Raw genomic sequence first — 5,830 nt, forward strand, 5'->3', positions numbered from 1 at the left:
GCATCAACATGTCTCCAAAAGACACTAACAAACATTCACAGCGTGATTGTAGATGAGGGTCACTACCTGGAAATCATGTGAATGTCTACCAACAGTTGAAATAAATTTGTGGTCTATCCATGGAACACAATACTAGAGAGTAATGAAACAAGCAAATGCCCCTACGTGCAGTGACATGGTAGACCTCAAAATCAGAGTACTGAGCAGAAGAAGCCAGGCATAAAAATGTCCACGATGTAGAATTATTTTTTTAATTTTCCATTGATTTTTAAAGAATAAATGACAGCAGAATGCATTAAGATTTTTATTACACACATATAGCACAATTTTTCATATCTGTGGTTGTATGTAAATTATGTTGACACCAATTCGTGTCTTCATACATGTACTTTGGATAAGGATGTCCATCACATTCCACCATCCTTGCTAACCCCTGCCCCCTCCCTTCCCCTCACACCCCTATGCCCTATCTAGAGTCCGTCTATTCCTCCCATACTCCCTCTCATAATATAGAATTCTGTTTCTATAAATGTTTTTAAAAGGCAAATCGTCTGTAGTGACCAACGTCAGAAAAGCAGTTCCGTTTCAGGGACAATGGCCAGTTTAAGACATATCATACGTATCTGGGGTACCAGGAGTTTTCTCTATCTTGGTTGTGGTGGTGGTTGCATGCCTGTGTTTGCTTTGTATACCTACAGGCATGTGTTTCCTTGGTGAAACACCATCAATTTTTTGTCCCTTCATATTTGTACACGCCCATTTTTTGGGGGGGTGCTGGGGATTGAACCCAGGGCCTTGTGCATGTGAGGCAAGCACTTTACCAACTGAGCTATATCCCCAGCCTTATACTCCCATCTTTATATGTGTTTTATGTCAGTGAACTACGTTTTAACAAAGACAGAAAAATGGTATAAAACACAGAAACAATAGACAGAAATACCCTTCACACTCAAAATCATGTATGCTGTGAAAAGCAATTATTTCTCCAGAGTCATTTTCTATAACACCTGACATGAAGTGACATGATTCTGTTTGCAATTTGTACTTATCCTTCTGGCATGAATAGTTATGTTTTGCTGCAGAAACCGTGCTTTATTAGATTTAGCATTTCTACTCCATACCCTGCTGTTGTTCTCCTGTAAAGTATGCTATACGAATCCCAAAACATATGGGGATAGGAGCTTCAGATAAGGGGTGCCCATGGGTAGCTGATACTCAAGGATTTAAAAAATATATTTACTTTTTAGTTGTAGTTAGACACAATACCTTTATTTTATTTATTTAATTTCATGTGGTGCTGAGGATCGAACCCAGGGCCTCACATGTGCTAGGTGAGCACTCTATCGCTGAGCCAGGAACCCAGCCCAAGGGTTTTTAACATCATTCTACCAACCTAGGGCAAATAAAGTTGAAAAGAACAAGTACTGAAGAGAGTCTATCAAAGATGGATTGAGTTGCTTCAGTATTTTTATTCCCCCACCATTTCAGATGAGATGGCTTTTCACCTTTGACCTACTGCAATGATGGATTAAGCACTATTAAGCAATTCCATAATATGACACCATGGTCTCATAACTAAAAAAATAAAACAAACAAACAAAACACAGCTGTAGATTTTCTATATATGGTTGGTATTGACACACTCAAACTATATGGATGGGAAATTAAATCTATGTTCCTAAGTGAGGTAGAATCTAATTTTGATGTGTGCGTGCACACGTGTGAACTTGTGTGAACATGCTCACACATACAGAACCATGTGAGTTTCTGGGCTTTTCTGTGTGTGCTCCTTCCCAGGTGTTAGTGTGAGAAATCAGACAGCCTTCCCTGCATGAATTGGGGATTTCTATCCCCTTTCAAGCTCCAAATCAGTTGAATAAGGCTCAAGAATTTGTGACTTCTGAAAACAATTGGTTGCTTGTGTTTATTCACCTCTGCTTGCCCTTTCCTCTGGAAATTTGCTGACTGAGTCTGGCAGAAAAACATAACACCGTTTTCTGAGAAAGCTCTGACTACTCAAAAGTGCATTCTAGGAAAGACAGAGAAGTATATGGACAAGAACATGTATGCCTATACCAAAGGGCTTTGAGAGACTCTCCCAGATCAACTCCCTTCTTCCTGTTTGATTTTTTTTTAAGATTTTTAAAAATATGGACACAATATCTTTATTTATTTTCTTTATTTTCATGTGGTGCTGAGGATCGAGCCCAGTGCCTCGCACGTGTGAGGCAAGTGCTCCATTGCTGATCTACAACCCCAGCCCCATCCTGTTTGATTTTTGGCAATTCCCTCCCTTCCTTCCTTCCTTCCTTCCTTCCTTCCTTCCTTCCTTCCTTCCTTCCTTCCTTTCTTCCTTTTCCCCGTTTTTGGAGGGTGAGTGTTCCAGGGATTGAACTCAGGGGAACTGGAACACTGAGCCACATCCCCAGCCCTATTTTGTATTTTCTTTAGAGACAGGGTCTCACCGAGTTGCCTAGTGCCTTGCTTTTGCTGAGGCTGGCTTTGAACTTGTGATCCTCTTGCCTCAGCCTCCCAAGCTCCTGGGATTACAGGTGTGTGCCACCATGTCTGTCCCTTGCTGCCTTTTATCTTTAGTTTCTTCGTCTGTGAAATGGCAATGTGGTGCCCTCTCTTTCTTTCATTACCTAGGATTTGCAGTGGGCAATGTTCACACTAGCACACCGACCAAGAAGTGTTCAAACCTGTTTAGATCATGGGCAACACATGAATATTGATAAACTCATTGTGACAACTTTTATTAATTATGTATTTGAGAGCATTATTTCATCTTCAATTTGTGCTCAGCACTTCCGTGTTTTTGCCACATAAAATTCCTAGATGATTACTAAATATAATTTCTCACCTATTATTTAAATTTCTAAAAGCATAAATACATAATTTTTAAAGTTAAAGATTAATATTAGAATTCATTGAGAATAGCACGTGATCTCTAACCCACAACTCCCAAATTGCCATGTCTTTGATCCCAAATACAATGATTTTCAGCTTTTATGTGCTTAATCTTTGTTGGCACTGGGCATGGCAGTTGTGAGTCATGGGGGTATGCCGATGGAGGGACACTGCAGAATGAGAACAGGTGAGAATTCTAGTTCACCTCCAACATTCAGAGAGGCAAGAAAACAGCAATTCCATCCTTATCAGCAGAAACTGAACCTGTGCCATTTCTGGACTCATCAGGGAACTGAGGTGACAGGGAAAACCAGTACCTTGGATCCTGAGATATGTTCATGACCAGAGTGCCAGAGTTGAGATCTCCACACTTGGATCAGATCAGAGGCGTGTGCTCTCAGGAACTGACAGCAATTCATAGCATATGATGTGTGCGTGCACACGGTAAATGGTAAACAGGAAGAATTGCTTTAGGCTGAATATCCACATATTCAGGGGTGTTAGCTCTAGAGCTGGAATGACTTGGCAAAGGGGTCCTAGTCGCCATCCCCTTAGCGCTCCCCCCACTCCCCACAGGGTGATGGGTGGAGCCATCACTGCCAAATACTCCTGGAGACTCCTCTTCAAGACAAACGTTAACTCTCTAGGGAAATAACTTTGGCAGAGCCTTATCCTAGGTACTCTGCCCACCTCAGTCACCCCTATACCTCTGGTCCAACTAAGGGAAAAATAGTGCAGTCTGCAGTAAATGATTAGGAATACTGCAGTCAGGGGAGGGACAGAGGACAGGAGGTGAAGGAAATGCCACTAGAGAAACACCTGTGAAGGTCATATCCCAGAGCCACAGCCCCAACAATGCCAGAGATTCAGTCACACAGCTGTAAAATTCCCTCCCTACCCCACAGTCTACCTCCACATTAACATGGTGACAAGGAAATTGCAGTGAACATTGCCTGAAGTGCTGCAAAACAAACATTCGGAGCAGGAGTACTTTAGGCTGATCAAACTTAAGAGGAGCAGAACAAGGCAGGAATTTGGAAGCCTCTGGTACTTACAGCTTTAGCAACCATCAAAGGCAGCCCATCTCCCTGCAAGATTAACGGAACTATTCCCAGTGGATCACCATTTCATTCAGGTCCTACTACCCAGTAGAAGAGGTCTCCTTCTGCCCACACACAAACAAAACAAAACAAGAACAACAAACAAGATGGAAAGCAGAGGAGGCCTGTCAGAAATCAAGTAAAAATAGAGAATGAGGAGACAAAACACACCTTAGAACCAGTCTAACCTGGCACACAGGTACCAAAATGGTGAAAGGGGGAGTTGAAAATAAGCGTGACTATCCTGCTCAGGGTCCTAATGAGAAAAAAGACAACTTGCAGGAGCAGCTGTGTGATGTAAGAAGAAAGGTGGAAATTCCGAGAAAGAATTCACAGGAAGTACTAGAAATCAAACAGTGGCATACAGCTCATGAATGGTGTCTGTCAGGAGTTCATCAGGAGACCCAGCCCAATCAAGGAAAAGATCGGTGAGATTAAGGGGTAGGTTACAGGCCCACAGAAACTTCCAAAACTGAAGTGCAAAGAGAAAAAGATGAAGGGAACTGAAACCATGCATCCTACCACGTGAAAAGTCCTGGAGGCATTTACCTATCACACTTGAAGCCTGGTGTCTGTCCCCAGCACGGAAAACGAAAACAAGTCCTACAAAATGTTTGACATATCCATCTGAATAGCAGGAAGACAAATAACAGAGAAGAAGAAGTATTAGAAGCAAAAAGCTTAGAACTGTCATTCGGAAAACTCATGAAGGCATATGTGAATGCGGGTGCACGTGCCCACACACACACAAGCACACACACACAGCATAGGCGTATGATGTTCAAACAGCGACAACTTCAGACAGGAGGAAAATCTTGAAAGAACATTCCAGAGCTTAAAATCCCCTAACTTATTGAGGTACTTGGGATAGAATTATAGATGCCACATAAAGAAACACAGTAGGCTCAAATATATAGTGTTCATTCAGGGAAAAAACATTTCCTACCTAAAATTCTACATCTGGGAAATTATCATGGAAAAGTGAATAAGAAATAAGATACATTTTCTGAGAAGTAAAAACTGAGCTACTTAATTTATAGGAATGCCTCCCTGGAAGAATCCTACAAACATAGTCAAGGAAGAAAACAAATCAGAAACTTGCATTAACATGAAGAAAGGATGGCAGTCAGTAAAGAACCAAATAGATGCCAACGGCTTTTGTTCATATTGCTCATCCTAGCACAGTCTAACAGAGAAATGATTGATGCAATATTGACATGGTATGGAGTGATTCTAGCATGGACGCTGTGAAGTGAACATCAGGAGCAATGGAGGGCTGGGGAGTGTTACTGGAGGGTGGAGTGTTACTGGAGGGTGGAGCACTGCGCATAGGATGTGGAGTCTTCCTGGAGTGTGGAGTTGGGGCCATAGGTGTATTGGAAACTCTATGGAAACCTTAAGAAACAAGTTTGAAAGCTGCAACAGCAGTGTGCTAAGGGAGAAGACGATGGAATCCAATGTGAGGCTCAGGTAAACAAGAAGGGCGAGACAAAGAGGGGCAACAAGAAGCAAAGAAGCCATGCAGGGAACACACAAGATAATTGCCAATAAGTACAATTGATATGAACCCACTTGAATCAACAATCACTTTATGTTTATTTTGAGGATTTTAAAAGTTTTTTATTTGAATTTGTTCTTTGTACTTACGCAGGAGAGTAGAATCTATTCTGATGTATTTATACAAACAAGGAACATATCTTATTCCAATTAAGATTTCAGGCTGGAGGATGTACACGATACAATCACTTTAAACAGAGATGGTCTAAGAACCGCCATTAAAGACAGAGATGTTCAGAGTGGATTGCAAAAGCCACCTATAA

General features: G+C 41.6%; 1 non-coding gene across 1 annotated transcript; it reads right to left on the reverse strand.

Moving 5' to 3' along the window:
* Positions 1 to 766: 766 nt before the first annotated feature.
* On the reverse strand, positions 767 to 839 carry Trnav-cac (transfer RNA valine (anticodon CAC)). The gene has a single exon. It is a non-coding gene; the product is annotated as a tRNA-Val (tRNA).
* Positions 840 to 5,830: the final 4,991 nt, after the last annotated feature.

This window comes from Marmota flaviventris, chromosome X (assembly GCF_047511675.1).
Source record: "Marmota flaviventris isolate mMarFla1 chromosome X, mMarFla1.hap1, whole genome shotgun sequence".
NCBI classification, from domain to species: domain Eukaryota; kingdom Metazoa; phylum Chordata; class Mammalia; order Rodentia; family Sciuridae; genus Marmota; species Marmota flaviventris.